This window comes from Helianthus annuus, chromosome 16 (assembly GCF_002127325.2).
Source record: "Helianthus annuus cultivar XRQ/B chromosome 16, HanXRQr2.0-SUNRISE, whole genome shotgun sequence".
Lineage (NCBI taxonomy): Eukaryota > Viridiplantae > Streptophyta > Magnoliopsida > Asterales > Asteraceae > Helianthus > Helianthus annuus.
In genome coordinates this window covers 151,557,811-151,578,524 of record NC_035448.2, presented here as the reverse complement: position 1 = coordinate 151,578,524, position 20,714 = coordinate 151,557,811, and the positions used below count along the sequence as shown (strand labels likewise).

Genomic DNA, 20,714 nt, shown 5'->3' with positions numbered 1-20,714 from the left:
CTGAATAGGTTAATTTCTTTTAAAGTTTGTAAGTGATTGAGACTCAATTGTTTGGGGATGTAAACATTTGAGTCGTGATATAGTGATCGAGTCAAACACCTATATAAACCCAGTCACTTGAAATTACTCATCACCTTTTAGAACTTTGATAGTAAAACCTATGCTGAACGAGATTGAGCTTGTGTGTTTGAGAGGAGATCACAAACCATGCTTAAATGTTAATGTAATGTCTTTATGAATCCGTGATGATTTCGTTAACGTTACAGCTTGTTGTTTATCTATTTCAAACATACAATTTATATCAAATTCAATCAGATTATCAGTCCTAGAAGTGGTATCCAAGCCGTCGTAGAAGTGGTATTGAAGCCGGTACTAGATCTAATTTACTTAAACAGTTTGATTAGATCACCGATCTCTTGGTTATGTGGTTGAATTTAAATATTTTTGTTGAAAATTTGAAAGCAGTGGGTCATGAACATCACGAACGGATTTTGGTTTGAATTAGGATTCAAAAGTGTTTTAGAGTCAATATTGATCGGTCCGTATTGTTGTTTTTGTAACTCACATAACAAACAAGGTCAAAAACGCTTAATAGGAACAACAAGATGGGTGTCTAATTTAAAACTTTTATACAAAAGGTATGATTTCCCAAAAAGAGACTAAGTTGAACGTTTTAAAAGTTAAAAAGAAAAAACATGATCACACAAGTTAAAGCATTACGTAAGTACAAAACAATTTTTTTTACATCACCTAAACTTTAACTATAATAGTTTACTACCAAACGTTTTTGACCCATTTGACCATATATTCACTTCGGAAGCGCTTGAGGGCGGGTGATGTGTTCGTTCCAAGCTTGCTATCAACCTAACAAGAGGATTTACCTACAACCATAAACATACGAGTTACTCACCAAGGCATATGACATTTGTTCAAACCTCTGATAATCATCCTACATTTTCATTGGTATTCATATACATTCAAAGTCATTTCGCAACATAACTCTTTTCATCCATACTTTTTTCTTTCCAATCTAATAATCTTTCTAAGTATGCTTGATGTCGAATTATTAAACCCAACCGTACCCGGATTTATCATGCTTGACTTGTTTGACCCGTTTCAACGGGTCTACTTTACGCCATTGGAAATGCCATGTCAAATATAATTTCCACATAAACCTTAACTCAAAAACACTACCAACAACTATTAAAGAACTTGTAAGCTAAAGTAACTTACCTCGGTCTTGTGTTCCTTGTGACTTCAGATTGCTTGCTTGACCCTTCTTCCTTTACACCTACACTTAACCATTACATACTTAGCTTCTTTATAATTTCAACATAAACCATAAACGCATTCTCATTTAGCAAGATCATAGCAAATTCTATCTCATACATCAATTCCTCACATTTCTACGTAATATTTAACAAGATTTCATCACAAAAACACATGATTCATAATTAAGGCGTTTCATCGAGCACTTGGTGTGCAACATTCTAAAATACATAGAAAGCTAGTATTCCTCACATCAAACACCATTGTTCTCCCCTTTAGCAATGTCCTAAGTACTCATAGAAATTGAAGCATCATCTCATCAAATTAATTCGTCCTACTTCCATATTATTCTACTAACAACGAAATCCATCCTATGAGCCTTACTTTTGCCTTCATGTCCAAAACCCACTTCATCATTCATGGAGGCTTTCACTGATAACATATACACATACAAATTAACATTCACAAATGCTTCCAAACAAGAGAATTTGTTGGGTTTACTCGGGTTTGTTCGCGGGTCATAGCTTGGCACGTTATCGGGTCACGGTGTAGGTCCCTAAATCGGAGGATAGATTTTCACTACGGAATCCTTGTTTATAACAAACAAAGTTAAGTGTGCGGAATCCACTTAACTAAGCCAACCAAACATAGAACAAGATAAACACGCGGTTAACCAAAGAAACACACTCGTTTGATTAATCTTGAGAAATGCCAACTGATACAAACACAGTTCTTACAAGCAACAATGGTAAACTAGCATCTCTAACCTTATCAGATAACATTCTGTTCCTATATATAGCAGCTGGGCTAACAGCATTGACGAAAGTGAAATTGGGCCGACGAAACAGATTAAAGCCCAAAATAAAGCCCAACAGTCAACGAATCAAGTCTGATTCGTTGACCACCTTGACGAATCATAAACGAAACAGACAGATCTGATTCGTCGACATCATATTGACGAAACAGTCCTGTTTCGTCAAGGTCTGCAAGATGTAAACTGTTTCTGCACAACAGTTTGTAGAAACAGTAAGGAACAGAAGTAAAATACATAAAAGCCCTTTCATGCGACATGCATAGTTTAACCGACATTACAAACAAGAGAGACAAAATATGTCGGACACAAGCGGATAGGAGGATATCCGACTTGGTCGACTACGGATACAGACTCGATAAAAGACTAAAGACCGTACAAAATACGACACTACATACAAGACTAGCGACAGACACAAAAAGTGCACCAACAAACTCCCCCTTGTCTGTTGCTCGTCTTCGGTCTTCATCTTGATCTTCACAGGTGACGCCTTGACCAGGAACTACCAGAATGTATTCCCCGGTAATAGCAGTAGCATGCAATTCTTTGAAACTTTAACGCTTGATGAGCATCCTTGTCTTCGTAGATGATGTCATGCCTATACAGCTTCGTGATATCAGACGCCGACATATTCACCAACCACATCGGGTCCAATATTCTAAAATTCTTGTCATCATTGAACACGATCACTGCTTCATGCGTATCCGAATCATAACACCACAGACGCATATCTTCAAGAAAGTCCTGTTGCATCGGCATGAGAGGAATCTTGTCTACCACTCTGGGAGGATCATACACCAGCTTGTACCTCCCTGTATTTGTTTCCGGATCAAGTGTGAACCTGATCTGCTCATGCCTTGGAAACTGCGGCTTGTATGACTTGTCTTTCCATCCTGACTTCTTGTTCATCTTGATAAGACGCGCAAAGTGAGAAGCACCTTCAAAATTTGAGCGATTAATGAGCTCAAGTTTTGTAAGTGCTGCGACGTCGTAGAATGGCAGTGATAGAATACTCAGCAATGATCGGAAATACTGAATCCCGAACTCCCTTTTGATAGCTATACAGTGGATTTCTTTAACAAACATCCAACATAAGATACGCACACTTGGCTTGGCCTTTTCTAGCCGTAGGAAATCCACCTGTTCAGGTTCAGGAGCTGGCTTAGCAACCTTAGACAGAAACCGCTGACGCCATGCGGTAAACGCATCTGTGGCATTTTCAGAAGCGTCACGGTTCTTCAAGTGTTCATCAATGTCCTCAACATTATCCTTTAGCCAGTCCTCATCAAACGGAGCAAATTCGGTACCGTCTTCTCTCACATAAGTTGATTTCTTGGCATCACCTTCAAATACTATCTCATCAACATTTTCCACATTCACAGACTCCCAGTCTCCGGTTCACTTGGCATTTTCTCTACTTCTTCGTCGTTTACATCACGCATTGCCATGAGAGTGATCATCTGTTGAGGCGTGAGATCTTCAACTATCTCACCCTCCTCCAGTAGTCCATTGGTGACTGGTGGTACAACCTGCAAAGCAAAATCTGCAGTACTGGGAACAGAGGATGTACCAGCTAACGCCTCTAGGAGCTGTTCTTCACCAACAATTCCACTAGAGCCAGCCTGAGATGATCCAAGAGTTGACGGCTGATATACAATGATAGCAGATGAAGTACCAGCTGGGGGTTGCTGAGGTGCAGCAGCTGTATCTGGATTACCCTGATCCTCTGGGTCTTCATCCCGTTTTTGCAAGATTTCCTGTTGCTTGCACCGATCTTCCCATAAAGTCGCCACGCGCTTTCTTAGGAACTCATACCCCCTCGTCATTGTCTTTACACCCTCAGCAATAGTTGTATTCCTTGATTCATACCAGTTCTTCATATAATCACACCGACCCTTCAAGTCTTCGGCCAGTTTTTGAAGAACAGAACTTCTCCTATCCCGTTCAACTTCAGACGCTTTCAGACGCTCATTCTCTGCCTTAAGCCTGTTGATCTCTTCCTGTTGGTGTTGGATAGTGGCCTGCTGTGCACCAACTGCTGTTTTCAACCTCTCAATCTCCACCAACTGACTGACTTGGTCACGTTTTGTGATATGAATGAAGTCAGTTTTCCTTTTAATCCGATCAGCCGCAGCTTCAAATTGTATAAACAAGAAGTTATTCTTTTCATCCTGTGTCATATCTGTAAAAGTCTGCTTTCGTTCAGCACTTGGCCCAGCTGTCGTTGCTCTAATCGATGCTGCCATAGAGCGTTGAGGAGTAACTTGAGCAGGCACAGTTTGAGCTGCAGGAGGGGTTGAAATCACAGGAGGTTCAGGAGTGGGTGCTTGAGGTGCCGATCCTCTGGAGGAGGTACTTAAGTACTTTCGAGCTTTCTTTCTCTTATGATGCTCAGCAGCTTTATCAGCTTTCCTTTTCTTTGCACGCTCCGTTTCAGGGTCTTCAGGAACATATTCAGGATCATCTTCCTGTCTTATCTTTCTGTACCTTCTTACCCCATGTTCATCCCGATACATTTTGTATCCGGGTTCAAGTAGAAAGTCATCCTCAGAATCTGACTTTGCCTCATCGTCACCACCAGCTGAGGTGTCACCAGCTGACACTCCCCCTGCTGAGGTGCCACCAGCTGAAGCACCAGCAGTTGTGCCTACACTCGATGCACCAACTGCACCAACATCACCAGCATCACCACCATCGTCACCATCATCATCACTATCAGATTCATCTGATACTTCAGGTTCTGGACCGAATTTCTCACTCATCATCCTTGTCAACTCAGGTTCTTCGTCATCAGATTGACTTTCTGCATGACGCCACTTGTTATCTTTAGGAGCAACAAACGTAGTATCATGAAGAGCACCGAAAAGTTTCCTTGGAGGGTTACTCTCCTTGTACCGTTTATGTGCTAAGTTCCTGATGAGACGTAAAGAATGGAGATTCATAGCTTCAATTTTTAGCAGATCATTGTCGGCTTTTGGCAGGCTTGGATGCTGAACGTTCATGATCATCTGCAGAAACTGAGGGTACATCCAATATTTGCTTCCGATGGTTCGATTCTTTCCCGTCCTCGTCAGATTCTCTTTCATATACTCAAATATGAACCTTGAAATACTAAACGGTCTATTTAGTACCAAGGCCACAAAGAGTCCCATGAGCTCGTTACTGGCCATATCATAACTGGCCCGTTTGTTGCTTATACACTGGATGAGAACGTGCAAAAGAAACTTGTATCGAAGCGGGAAGTCACCCTTGTTTATCTGCATGCTGAAGATATCACCCGTACACTTCATCCGTAATAAACACCCACGGATGCACATGATAGGAACAGAAATTGGCGCGTCCGGAATATCCTGTAGCTGAAGAACTTCATTCAGAATCTCCGGTGACACAATCACGTCCACGTTCTCTACCCGACCGCTGATAACTTCTTTGCCATCCAATTCTCCAACATGTGCCGAATCCCAGAACGCCTTGATTAGAGACTTGTATATAGGCGTTGAGAATGTGATTGCATAATTGATACGCGATTCCCGGATCCATTGTGTAATTTCTTTTAGCTCGATAAGTTTCTCCTCTGGATCCAAATATGCAACCTGGTTGTGCCGCTTTTCCGACATGATTTCCTCTTCCGTTTTGTTTTCTTTCTTTGTTGCCGGCTTACGTTTACCTTCCTTGGGTGCCATCTGCAAGTATAAACATCCACAATAAATAATAGTCACTTACAAATAAATTTGGACATGTATGGATACCAGTTCATGTATCCACTAGACATACAGCCTGTTATACATGCCCACTGTGAACAAACTGCCTACTGAGAATTTCACTAAGGCATTTTGGCGAAACAGACTACATTTGACGAAACAGGAAAGAGTTTGACAAAACAGATCTGAGTGTTGACCAGATCTGTTTTGTTGACCCATTGTGATTCGTCAAAGGATCCTTTGACGAAACAGAGATGTTTTTGACGAAACAGAAATGGTTGTTTGACCAGATCTGATTCGTTGACCATCCAGATTCGTCAAAACATCCTTTGACGAGACAGAAGACACTTGTGTTTCGTCAACGAGTCTGATTCGTTGACTCTCTGATTCGTCAACAAGTCTGTTTCCCCCAATTTCTGATTCGCCGACAGTTCAGATTCGCCGGAATAGTTACAGGGTTTTGTCAGTTTCGCCAAACAGACAGTTTTTACATGTTTTGATTACCACAATCCACAGAAAATTACCAACAACATGTCACAATTTTATCTAGGGTTGATAACTTCTTAGTCATTTTGGCAAAAATCCAGTAGAAACCCTAATATCCATTTATCAAGACAATACCCTGTTTTGTTATACAAACCCACACCCGAATCAGAAGTAAGAACAAGCAAATAAGCACTTAGGATTAGCAGTTAATATGTAAGCCAAGCAAGCAAACATCAATACACTCAAATGTCACCGAAAATCCGGTCACCGACGAGGGTTCCGGCGATTTCTGATGAGAACCGAAAGAGCCAAAACTTAACAGACATGAAGATAAACGACATTGCACCTTTATGTTTGTAAGTTTTTGAAGAAAAACTGAAGATTTACTGAGAAGAATGAGATAACCGCCGGTATGGTTTTTGACTGTTTGGGAGAGAAGATGATGGAAACCTTTTGAGTGTTTTTGAAAAAATGAACCACATCTCTGACATCAGAGACTTTTATACACCGCCCCACCTTTTTTGGCGAAACAGGACCTTGACGAATCTGATTCGGGCTTTGACGAAACAGACAACTGGGCCTTATCTTGGGCCTAAAGTTAGCCCGTTGGCGAAACAGGCTTGGGCTCCCTGTTTCGTCAAAGTCCTTGACGAGATAGACTTGATTCGTCAATATGAAGCAGATTGACTAAAGACTGACTTTGACCAGGTCTATTTCGTCAATGGTTCTTTGATTCGTCAATCAGATCCTTGATTCGTCAACTTCAGTTTCAAAAATACCAAGGCATGAAACTTTTTGCATACTGCACACAGGGTTTTAGCAATTTAACCATTTTGACATTCGTTTGAGTTTTCAAAAAGCAAGAACGATTTATGAAGTAGGTTTCAGGCTTCCGGTCACAAACACTTAAGCAACATCTTTGGCATAATCAAAAACAAGCATAAACACTACATTTCCTAAGATGCTGAAAACTAAACTAAATGTAGTTGAAATGATAAAATAAACAACTGTACAGATGCAACTTTTTCGAGTTTCAAGGATAAGGAATCATACCAGCTTACGGTCTTAGTCAACATGATTTGATTTCTGATTAAAGTTCCTAACAAGTATACTACCTCGATTATCGATATTGTTGTCCACATAAACTCATACTTATCAAACGTAATCATACTTAGGAGATACGCTTTACGGTAAGAATTATACTTACAAGTCGATGTGAATCCACCTCACGACACATTCCCGTATCAAGGCATGCACGAGAGTTCATCTTACCGATGAGTATACTGATTATCATCTGTTTGACCGTATAAGATGTGAGATACTCACTTATTTTGATTTGAAAACCAAGCCCTATGTGATAGAATCACTTATTGATGAGGAACTTGATTTTCGATGCATGAGGACACAGGAGCAAGTCCGTGAACAGGTCAGTACTTTCGTACAGCAGAGAGACGAACTTGACTCCCGGATAAATGTGATATTTTATCACTTATTTGTTTGGACATGTGATTGTTTATCACTTATTGAGGTCGGATGCAATATGTACACGTATGTATGGTATCATGGAAGATCTAGACTTGCGTCCCCGTTATTTTTCGGTAAAAGATACAACCATGATACCCAGATGATAAGCAGCATAAAGACCGAATATTTCTGAACCTCGGCAATCTATCAAACGAAATTTCGGTACTAAGACCATATGCCAATGAATGGTTCCCACCTGACTTGAAGTCTGTTAGGTTTGTATCATCCTGCACATTTTAGTTTGATTGTGAGCCTATCGATACATCGTTAGAATAGATACTAATCATTTGTTTAATGATTTCAAACATGTTGACCGACCACACCAGTGAATATCATCACTTTCCTTTTTCCAAGAAACTCATTTTTTTTGGGTTTTTCTATTTTTTTTTTGATTTTTTTTTTAATTTAAGAAATAAAAGACAGAAACGTAACACATCTTTTTGGATTTTTGAGATTTTCTAATGTTTTTGTATTTTCTTGAAATTTTCTCCCCCTAAAATGCTAAAAGATTATAAAAGGAAAATCTTTTTGTATTTTTCGGATTTTGAAAGAAAATATTTACAAAAACGATTAGCCAAAGAGTTTACTCAGGGAGCACCTTAATGCCGTTGACCAAAAGTAGATAATCAAACCGTGATTTATCAAAGGCTTTTGTAAACAGGTCGGCACGTTGGTGTTCGGTGGGGATATGAATCACATCGATTAATCTTTTATCAAAACAATCACGTATGAAGTGATATTTAATTTCGATGTGTTTGGTCTTGGAATGCTGCACAGGATTTCTAGTGATCTGTAAGGCAGCATTGTTATCAACAAAAATAGGAGTAGTTAGGAATTCAAAACCGTAGTCGCGCATTTGTTGTTGTATCCACAAGACTTGGGAGCAACAACTTGAGGCAGCGATATATTCTGCTTCACAGGTTGATGTAGCAACGCACGTCTGCTTCTTGCACTGCCACGTCACCAGGCGACTTCCTAAGAACTGACATCCTACTGTTGTTGATTTGTCGTCAATTTTGCAACCACCAAAATCAGAATCACTATATGCGGTCAAATCAAAGCTATCATCCCTAGGGTACCAAAGACCGGTGTCTGGGCATCCCTTCAAATAGCGAAAAATCCTTTTTGCAGCTGACAAATGGGAGGCCTTCGGATTAGCTTGATATCTTGCGAGCAGGCATGTTGGATACATGATGTCAGGCCTCGAAGCAGTAAGATACATGAGAGATCCGTTCATAGCATGATAATAGGAAGAGTTGACACTTTCACCCTTCAAATCCGGAGTAATCCCGTGATTCTGCGGAAGTGGGGTACTGGCGGGCGTTGCATCTGACATCTGGAACCGGCTCAAGATGTCACCAACATATTTAGTCTGATGGATGAATATCCCAGACTCTGTTTGCTGAACTTGTAGGCCCAAAAAGAAGTTCATCTCTCCCATCGCGCTCATCTCGAACTTTTCCTGCATAATTTGCTCGAATTCCCTGCACAAAGATTCATTAGTTGAACCAAATATAATATCATCCACGTATACCTGCACCAGCAGAAGATCTCCATTTTGTTCCTTGACGAAGAGGGTGCAATCAATAAGGCCTCTCCGGAATCCATTCTCCAGAAGATAGTTGGATAGGGTTGCGTACCAAGCTCTAGGTGCTTGATGTAAACCATAAAGAGCTTTGTTTAGCAACCAAACCCGATCAGGATGAACTGGATCTTCGAAACCTGGAGGCTGTTCCACATACACCTCTTCTTGAACTATCCCATGAAGAAAAGCACTTTTCACATCCATCTGGTAGACTTTGAATCCCTTAAATGATGCATAAGAAAGGAAGATTCGAATAGCCTCTAGACGAGCAACTGGTGCATAGACTTCATTGTAGTCAATCCCCTCTATTTGACGAAAACCCTGAACGACCAATCTTGCCTTGTTACGGATAACCACTCCACGGTCGTCCTTCTTGCACTTGAAAACCCATCGAGTGCCAATTTTCTTGTAATTCTCAGGTCTTTCAACAAGCTTCCAAACACCAAGCTTTTGAAATTGCTGCAGCTCTTCCTGCATGGCTTCAACCCAAGCATTATCTTTCAAAGCTTCTTTCCACGACTTCGGTTCTTCTTGTGACACATAACACGCAAAGGACCAGTCATTCTGCAGACCAGATTCTCTGATGGCTGAATACAAACCAGCATTCTGGTTGTTTCTCAGCTGATTACGCGTCTGCACACCGCGATGGACATCTCCTATTATGTTCTGCTGGGGATGGGTATCATGAATCCTCATTTCAGGATTATCTGGCACACGAGCATTGATACCCAAATTGTTAAGATTAAGATCAACAACCAACTCCACACCAGGGATGTGTGTAGAAGTGGATGCATTCCCTTCAGCAGTATCCACATTCTGCACATGAGGTGTATCAACAGAAGCACCTTGAACAGGAGCAACTGGAGCAGAAGATCCTTCAGCTGCATCATGATATTCATCATCTTCAGAAGACTCATTATAGTCAGCAGCATCTTCATAGACCTCATTTTGAACCGTATTGTTAACCGATGAAGAACTTTGAGGGTCAACAATAACAGGTCTGACCAATGGCGAAACAGTAGCATTGTCACTTTCAAATAACATTCTTGCAGCTGCTGATTCTTCGTCAAAGGTTGGCAGATTGAAGGAGTCAAACAATCCATCATAATCGAACATCCACGGATCACCCGGAGCCCTAACGGGACTCGTGTACCTTTGAACCCTCACTTCACTCCATAGCTCTATCTTTTTAGTAGCTAGATTCCAAACACGAAAGTTTGGAGTTGCATATCCAAGGAAGAATCCCTCGATAGCCTTTGCTCCAAATTTTCCATCTGGTTCAATCATAGTACAAGGACCACCAAAAGGTTCTAGGTAAGAAAGATCCGGTTTCCTTTTCTGAAGAAGTTCGAAGCAAGTTTTGCCATGTCTCTTTACTGTAAGAACTCTGTTTAATGTGTAGCACGCAGTCGACACAGCCTCCCCCCAGAATTGAACAGGGAGTTCCGACTCTACTAACATTGTTCTTGCAGTTTCTATTATCGTGCGATTCTTCCTCTCCGCGACACCATTTTGTTGTGGAGTGTAACGAGAACTGTATTCATGAAGAATGCCTTTAGAAGTACAGAACTCATCCATAACTTGATTCTTGAATTCGGTTCCATTGTCGCTTCGGATCCTTTTCACTTTCAACGAATAGAGATTTTCCAACATTGTGAGAAGATCCTTGAGGATGCCAGGAGTTTCACTCTTGTGTGCCATGAAGGATACCCAAGAAAATCTAGAGTAGTCATCAGTAACTACTAGACAATAGGCATCACCGAACGTTGTCTTGTGCTTCATAGGTCCAAAAAGGTCCATGTGAAGACGTTCGAGAGGCATGCTGACCGTGTTGATTTTCTTCAAGGGATGGGATTTCTTCGTTTGCTTCCCCTTTTGACACGATACACAGATATCTTGTAAATGAAAACTTCTCACGGGAACACCATTCACAAGATTATTCTTCACCAGATGGTTCATTTTCCTCAAGTGAATGTGTCCCATTCTTCTGTGCCAAGATATAGACTCCTTTTCAGTGGCTTTAGAGACAAAGCAAGTGACTTGTGCAGATGTTGTAATCGCCTGGCTCATGTCGAGAATGTAAAGATCATTAACTCTCGGAGCCGATAAGAGAATCCATTCTTGTGGAATTTTAAATCCGGGTTTTAGCACATAACAGCCGGCATCATCAAAATGCACGGTGAACTTCTTATCGCAGATTTGCGACACACTGAGAAGATTATGATCAATTTGACGAACATAATTGATCTTATCGAAGCACACAATACCATTGGAGATACTTCCCTCTCCAGTGATGTATCCGCCTTTGTCTCCCGCAAATGCGACATAGCCTCCTCTAATATTTCTCACGTCGTACAGAAGCCGTAAGTCGCCAGTCATGTGCCTGGATGCTCCACTATCAACAATCCAATGACTATTAATAGTTCCTCCTGGAACACCCTGCACATGTCGTTCAAAGATCAGTTGAGGATGGGGACCCAAGCCGTAGTGGTCTTGGGTCGTCCCTGAGCATCACGAAACGTGATCTCGATCTGTTGATGATTCTCAAACACATTAACTCCCCCTGAACTATCACCCTTTTTAGGTCTCCAAGTTTCTTTTTGCCTACCAGATTGAGTGTTATAAATTGTTTTTGAAGATTCTGGCTTTAACTGCTGTGACACACTTGGTTCCCTTTTAACTGTTTTAACTTCAGGTTTTAAACCTTTTTCAACAGTTTTTACATTCTTACGTCGTAGTTTCAATTCCTGTTCTTTAATTGTTCGTTTATCACGTTTTGGTGAAACTGACTGACGTTGAAGGTGAACCTTTTCAGGTGGAGTTTTCTCAACAAATTTTTCTTTTGGAGCGTTTGGGCAATTTTTAATGATATGCCCAAATTCCCCACACTTAAAGCATGTTCTCCTTTCAACCAATTTGGGAGAACTTGATTGACCATGAGATGTCGAGCTCGTGGAACCAGAGGTACTAGCCTTTTCATCACACCCATTTGTATGTTGAGTGTAATTGTTATCACTGTTACGTTTTAAGATTGTGACTTGTTTTACAAAATCAGTGTTAGATTTGTTCTCAAAAGTTTCAATCTTATCAGTACCCTTGGATGACACGAACTTGACATCTTTTGCTTTCTTTTGAAATCGAGCTCCTTTTGTTTCAGACTTCATCTGAGAGACTATATGCTTTTGAGCTCGTTTGACTGGTTGTTTACCATTAGAAGCACTAGGTTGTTGAGTGGTTGAAGATTTTTGATTACCGAACTGTTTTCTAATCTCAGCCTTAGGAATTGGATCACATTGTGTTACAACAATTCCCGGAAGTGTTTTTCCCAAAAATTTGTTTGTGTTGTCTTCAAAGACTTTATCAATCAAAGATTGATTTACATTTTTAATTGGGAAAACGTGATCTGAGTAGATTTTATTATCTCCAACCAATGTATACAACACATTACTGCTTTTAACAGTAGACACACATGTCTTATCAACTTTGACAGAATCAATCACTTGTTTCTTAACAGATGAGACATCAGGAGTATCAGGATCACAAAGAATGTGATTCTCTCGTGGAATAACTACTCCTTTCATCTTGTTAAGTGATTTATCCTGTTCACTTACATCCACTTCTGATTCATCATCCGATGTCTCATAGTCCTCGATAATTGGAGGACTTTGCTTCATGGATGATGAAGTTTCTTGTTGCTTAGAGGATGTGTTTGAAGAATTGTCCGGTTTGAACCCTAGGCCAGTAGCAAATTCCTCAACATCAAGAGGCACACTGGGTTCATACCGAGGCATTTCCTCCTCATCAGGCATCTTGGTATAATTGTTCATCAAAGGGGGCGGACAATTCTTATACCCTATGCCTTTCTGATTTCCGTTCGGTTGTTGAACATCGATGATGTGATCAAGCACAAATTGGGAGTTAGAATAACTTTCCAATTTTTGTTTGATCGCATCATGCTCGCATTGGGCAATGGCTAATTGCTTCTTAGTTTCTTCCACAATGTTAATGTATTCATTTATACTTACTTGCTTGTGGTAAACTACTTTGTTAACCTCGGACACACTTTTCTTTAATGTTTCTATTACAGATTTAAATTCTTTTTCATTCCGAGTTAAAGCCATGTTCGCCTCTTTGCATTTCGACAGTTCAATAACCAAATTCTGATTATGACTATGAAGCTTTTCTGATTCAAGCTTCATATCAGCACATGATTTACAAACACTAGGAGCAGGAGGTTCAGAATTTACCTGACTAGAAGAGGCTGAGATGTTTGCCATAAAGGCAGTTTGAAAAGAAAAAGCTCCATCTTCAGAAAAGAACTTCTCCATTTCCTTTGATGCAGTAGCCGCCTTCCTAATCAGAATTGATTTCTGACATTTAAGCTCATCAGCTTCATTCAGTAGATCTTGAATATCAGCACCTCCTTCCTCCTTCACATCAGGCTCAGACTGATTATCCCCAGAAATAGAGCCTTCTTCATCAGAACTACCCGAATAACCAGAGCTGTCATCACTCTCAGAAAATTCTTCCTTATGAACATGCTTGATGTGATTGATAATCTTTGCATAACAAGCTGTTCCACCACTCTGATCACCTTCTCCAAATTGCACAGACCAGTCACATCCTTCATCAGCTTGAACTGTCAAAGCCCGATTGGGATTTGATGGTCCAGACTGGTTCTGATTGTTGTTGACTGCCACAATCCTCCTGTCTTGGTTTTCTTGCTGGGCATTCACATTTGAAGTCCTCGTCTGGTTTCTAAAGGGGTTATGATTGCCTTGTTTTGTTGGTCGAGTGCACTCACGTTTGAAGTGCCCTTTCTCGCCACAATTAAAGCATGTGACAGCATTAATATCAAACCCATACTTCGTGTCTTTCTTTCCTTCCAACGAAGTTCTACCAGTACGAGCCATGAAGTCTTTGGCCCTTCTAACTGCACTTGCAAAAGCCCACTTAATATCCATCAACTCCATTTCTTCCTTGTCGATCTGTTGATAATCTTCATTGGTCATGTTGATGTTACCAAGCTGACCTGCTACCAAACCACAGTAAGCACTGACCATCGTATTAATAATTTCCATATGCTCCTTAGCAACTTCAATGCTGAGGTGTGAAAGGTTTGAATTATCAACTCGGATTGTGTTAGGGTTTTGAGGTTGAGGATTGCTTGTATAGTGAGCCTGCTGTTGTTGTTGTGGAGGTTGGACTTGTGGCTGAGATGGAACTGGGATGTAAGATCTTGGATCAAATTGGGGTTGTGCCGGGTTAACTTGAGGTGTTGGAATATATGATCTTGGATCAAAAACAGGAGCAGCAGTTGATTGAGGAAACGGAAAGGAGCTTGTATTGGACACAAATGCAGTTTGCAGTTTCGGTTGCTGTGCTGCATTGGATCTGGCCAAAGAGTCGAAGCCTGGAAGGTACATTTCTGTATTCTGAGGAACGGGGGCTCGCTTTGCTTTCCTAATTTCTTCATCATTTTTATGTTCCAGTTTCTGAATGAACTCATAGATGTTAACCGTGTCTAGAGTTCCAGTGTGCTTCAGCAGCTCAATAAAAGAACTCCACTTAGGAGGTAAAGCGTCAGCAAACTTATTCACCATGTCTTGTTGAATAGATACAACCCCATAAGCAACCATTTCACTAATCAGATGATAGAAACGTGTTGTCATATCGTTTAGAGATTCGTTTTCCAAAAACTGAAATGAATCAAACTCTTTCTTCAATAAATCATGACGAGACTTTCGAGTAGCTGCATTGCCTTCTCCTCTAGCAACTAAGGCATCCCACAATGATTTCGTGTTCTTGCAGTAGGAGAACTGATGATAGATATCTTTGTTGAGAGCTTGTGTAAGTGTGGCAAAGGCCTTTTTCTCCAATTCATAAGCCTTCTTGTCATTTTCGAGCATGTTGGCATAACCTTCTAAAGTGGACGCCGCAATCTCGAGATTATCATTGAATGCATTGATGAAACACGTCCAAAGATCGGTGCTTTGCCCTTGAACATACGTGTGAAAGCGGTTTTTCCATGATGGAAAGTCGTTCATATGGTTCAACTTTGGTGGACGGTTGTTGCTGCCCGTTTCGCTTTCACTAATCAAAAGATTTTGAATGCTTTGACTCTGATTGGAAACTAATGCCCATTGACTTGGACTGATTGATGGCGGTGGAAACATACTTTTCGCCCAAGCTGCAGCAGAAGTTAGTTCTTGACTAGATTGGGAGTCAATACTCCAGTCCCAAGGACTTGTACAACTCATATTTGATAACAATTACCTGAAAACTTGAACAAACACTTGAAAACAAACAGTTATGGTTAACTTGCAAACCTTCTGTTGAAAATTTGAAACTGCCTTGACGAAACAGAATGATACTATTGACGAAACAGAAGTTGACGAAACAGAACCTGTTTCTTCAAAGAAATTTGAGGAAACAGACTTGTGATTCGTCAAAAGGACCTTTGGCGAAACAGACGTGATTCGTCGAAGGAATCTTTGGCGAAACACCTTTCAGTTTCGTCAAAGATACCTTTGGCGAGATACTCCTGTTTCGTTGACTTTCAGTTTCGTTGAGGTCTGTTTCGTCAAAAAGAACTGTCAGAGTTTGGTGAAAGTTGGTGAAAAGTTTATACCCCAACCTGTCTACTCACACGCTCTCCCACACCTGCTATCCACCAACTTAGAAGTATGGTGGACAATAGCAAGGGTCAAACACTTCTTTCAAACTACAACCTTATCTTTTTGGATCAAAAACAAACTTTTATCAAGAACACTTTGAAGATGATAAATAAAATGAAGAACACTATCAATATTCAAGAACTTTAAACCTTCTGAAATCAGAAATTTGTGTAAAACTTTCAACCAAAACCAACCGGTTGTAAGTGTAACCTTAAACTAGCATGGTTTTTGGTAAAACTTTCAACAAACAAGCAACAAACACACCTTTTATAGAATATATTTCCAGAAAGTATAAAGTTTCAAGAACTTTTTGAGCAAAAACACACACAACCACAAGCTAGACAAATCGAACTATGTTTGATTTTAAACAAGGATACGAGCGAATGCTCTGATACCACTTGTAGGTCCCTAAATCGGAGGATCGATTTTCACTACGGAATCCTTGTTTATAACAAACAAAGTTAAGTGTGCGGAATCCACTTAACTAAGCCAACCAAACATAGAACAAGATAAACACGCGGTTAACCAAAGAAACACCCTCGTTTGATTAATCTTGAGAAATGCCAACTGATACAAACACAGTTCTTACAAGCAACAATGGTAAACTAGCATCTCTAACCTTATCAGATAACATTCTGTTCCTATATATAGCAGCTGGGCTAACAGCATTGACGAAAGTGAAATTGGGCCGACGAAACAGATTAAAGCCCAAAATAAAGCCCAACAGTCAACGAATCAAGTCTGATTCGTTGACCACCTTGACGAATCATAAACGAAACAGACAGATCTGATTCGTCGACATCATATTGACGAAACAGTCCTGTTTCGTCAAGGTCTGCAAGATGTAAACTGTTTCTGCACAACAGTTTGCAGAAACAGTAAGGAACAGAAGTAAAATACATAAAAGCCCTTTCATGCGACATGCATAGTTTAACCGACATTACAAACAAGAGAGACAAAATATGTCGGACACAAGCGGATAGGAGGATATCCGACTTGGTCGACTACGGATACAGACTCGATAAAAGACTAAAGACCGTACAAAATACGACACTACATACAAGACTAGCGACAGACATAAAAAGTGCACCAACACACGGGATAATATCTTAGATTGTATTAATTTGCAAAGTTGGATGCATGGAATAAAAAGTCTTCACGTATGGAGGTTGCATGGCCGGTTGTTGAAGACTAAATCACATGGTTTTTAAGTTTAGGGTTTTATTTAATAATATTAATTAGATAGACTTTGTAAAAGGGTTGACCGAATTTTATGGTAGTTTAAGTTGGTGGTGCACGTTTGATTTAGAAGATTGGGTCATTGGAGTTACTGATTTTTAGGAGAGAATATAAGTTTATTCTGTTTTTTATTCGTTTGTAATATGGCTTTATATTAGCCCATGTTTATTGAATAAGATACACCCTTTTTTGTTTATCAAACCCTTCTGCATATTATTTTTAGCTTCCAATTCACATATACTACATACTTACGTGAGTTTAAAGTGTAGTGTGAGTGTGGGACCTGAACCAACATTTGGTATCAGAGCCTAGGGCTCGAGAAGCGGGTTTGAAGATCGGAGGAAGCCTCCGCCGCTGACGGGTGTGTCGGTCGGTCGGCGGAGGGAAGTCGTAAAAGAAGGTGTTGTTTCGGGGTTGATTAACAGCAGAAGACGGAGGCGTTATGGTGTTTTCGGTAGGCCGTTGTTGTGGTAGACGTACCAGTTAAGATGACGGGGGTGACCGGTGATAAACACTTGTGTCCGTGGCTATTAGTGGTGATGAAAGGAGGAAGAACGGGGCTGTTCGGTTGTTAGTTGTGGGTTTGCGCATCTGGTATACAACTGGTGATAATAGTAGATGGTGAGAACGGTTGCCTTGATCAGATTGTTCATGATAAGAGGAGACCGGCGTGTTGCGTGATAAACGGGCGTAAAAGATCCGTCAAAGCAGGTGGCTTTGGATTTGCTTCGTTTGGCAAGGTGAGAAAACGTTAGAAGCGGGTGGCTTTGTTTTCTTGTCGGTGGAGCGGCCTCTTGAACAAGGGTGATCGGAAAAAAGGTAAAGAAAGAAAAAACACGGTGTAACATTATGGTGATGGAGTTCAAATCGGGTGACTCGGATGTGACCGGGTGGGTCGTTGATCTGTGATGAGTCAAGATGTGAATGGACGGTTCCAGCGTTATGCCATGTGACATGTTACAAGCGTGGTGTTTTTTTAATCGGGTTGAACCGAGAAGACTTTGGACGTGATCGGTGGAGATCGGGTGTCCGGGATAGGTCGTAAGGGTTCGAGAAAAAAAAGGTGATTCAGGTGTCGTGACCGAGTGGTGTGAACAAACCGATTAAGGGGGTGATTGTTGGGTTTACTCGGGTTTGTTCGCGGGTCATAGGTTGGCACGTTATCGGGTCACAGGATAATATCTTAGATTGTATTAATTTGCAAAGTTGGATGCATGGAATAAAAAGTCTTCACGTATGGAGGTTGCATGGCCGGTTGTTGAAGACTAAATCACATGGTTTTTAAGTTTAGGGTTTTATTTAATAATATTAATTAGATAGACTTTGTAAAAGGGTTGACCGAATTTTATTTTATGGTAGTTTAAGTTGGTGGTGCACGTTTGATTTAGAAGATTGGGTCATTGGAGTTACTGATTTTTAGGAGAGAATATAAGTTTATTCTGTTTTTTGTTCGTTTGTAATATGGCTATATATTAGCCCATGTTTATTGAATAAGATACACACTTTTTTGTTTATCAAACCCTTCTGCATATTATTTTTAGCTTCCAATTCACATATACTACATACTTACGTGAGTTTAAAGTGTAGTGTGAGTGTGGGACCTGAACCAACAGAATTTGTCATCTTCGTACACTTTCATCACACATAGAGAATTTGTTATCTTCGTACACTTTCATCACACTGAATCTACCAAATCAAGAATTGTGACTTACCTTATGTTTAATAAGGTTAGATGATCGTAGATTAGAGTTCATGCATGAGATTTACCATCATTTACCTCTTCAATTTGCTGAATTTTGGGTTTAAGTTCTTGGAGATGTTTTCTCCCTTCCTCTCTCTCGCACACACACATACATCTGCATTTTTTTTCTTATTTGATAACTTTCACACATGTCACATTTAACCCTTCATGTTTAGGTATTGATTAGATTGGCCCCTTATTTACTCATTCAATCCATACTAATATACTAACATAACCATGTTACTTGTTACAAAAACTTTTCACAACATCTGATGCTAGAAACTTATCAAAATAAACATAATAACTGAAATACGAATTTCAGGGTGTTACAATTTTGATATTTCCGAATCCATAGATCTAGTTAGTGTCAAATTTGGTTGAATTTAGAGTGTTTTCGAGTTTTTCCGCTGAGTTTTTGGCCGGAAAAGGTCACCGGGGTTGACAATGGTCATCTGTGTTCCAACAAGTCTCAGTTTTTTTAAATTCGATATGTTAGATTTATTAAACTAGTTATGTTTATGGTTTATATGTTATTCGGATATACTTATATATTTAGAAACACTTATAAGGTTAGTTAATGATAAGTTTATGTAATAATCAAGGGATAAGCGGGAAAGCTTTTCAAATAACTGTAATGGACAGTTACCCGCCAAATTCCCGAACCGCCAAAACGTTTTAGTATAAATTGATGTCACCGGAATCAATGTCCGGTACCAAGACATTTTCAGTTATACTTGAATTGTCCATTTGTTCTGTTTGAACTTTCTGCATTCACATTTTCATTCCTAGACATTCATTCGCTCCAATCAATCATGAACATGAATGTATCCATGTCTAAAACTTCCGCTGAAAACATGAGTTCTCATCCCCAACATAGTGGTATCAGAGCCGTGTTGGGAAAGATGAACAAAACCGAAATTAAACCAAGTTCTACGTTACTTCCCTGTCAACACTGCACGGATGAGGCAAGAGAAAAAATCAAACGAAATCTAAGAGAAAAGATATGTTACTATTGTCGACAGCCGGGGCACAAGATTCACGCGTGTAAAAGAAAAGAAACCGATGAAGCGACACAATTGATACGGCAAGCAGTAAATGAAGGAATACAGAGACAAGATGGAGATGTCAACAATCATCAGGAAATGATTGTTGTCGGTACCGAAGGAGGGTTATGGAATGACATTTGGTACGTAAGTTCTGTATTTAAACATCATATTGCCGGAAATTTAAACGTGTTCAAACGAATCAAACATATAATCGGGATTGATACACGCACTGGTGAACATAATTTTTTGTTCACACGGGGGGTTGGATCAATAGAAATAAAAACTGGAAATGAAAACATGAGAATTCAAAGCGTCCTTTATTCACCGGAACTCGATCGAAATGTATTGAGTTTAGATCAATTGACGTTGCAAGGATTTACGGTCAAAAAGGCCGGTGATACTTGTAGAATTTATCCAATGTTTTCGTGTCCGGTGAATAACTTGTTCAATGGAACGAGTGGGATACAAGAGAAGAAGAGTTAGGCTTACAGGAGAAACAAAAGGTTATCGAAGAAAATGTTCTTGATGAAGAATTCAAACAACGCTATTTGAATTCCTATTTCGAAGAACTTAATCTGTCTTCACAAGAAACAGATTGGAGTATCATGATTGTCAATGCTATGGAGTTCAAAGAA

At 40.0% G+C, this 20,714-nt stretch overlaps 1 long non-coding RNA gene across 1 annotated transcript; it reads right to left on the bottom strand.

The window, feature by feature from the left end:
* Positions 1–707: 707 nt before the first annotated feature.
* On the bottom strand, positions 708–19,128 carry LOC110918094. Its single transcript, XR_002581064.2, has 3 exons — positions 19,005–19,128; positions 1,234–1,291; positions 708–881 (listed from the first exon to the last, which is right to left on the bottom strand). It is a non-coding gene; the product is annotated as an uncharacterized LOC110918094 (long non-coding RNA).
* Between the last annotated feature and the right edge of the window lie 1,586 nt (positions 19,129–20,714).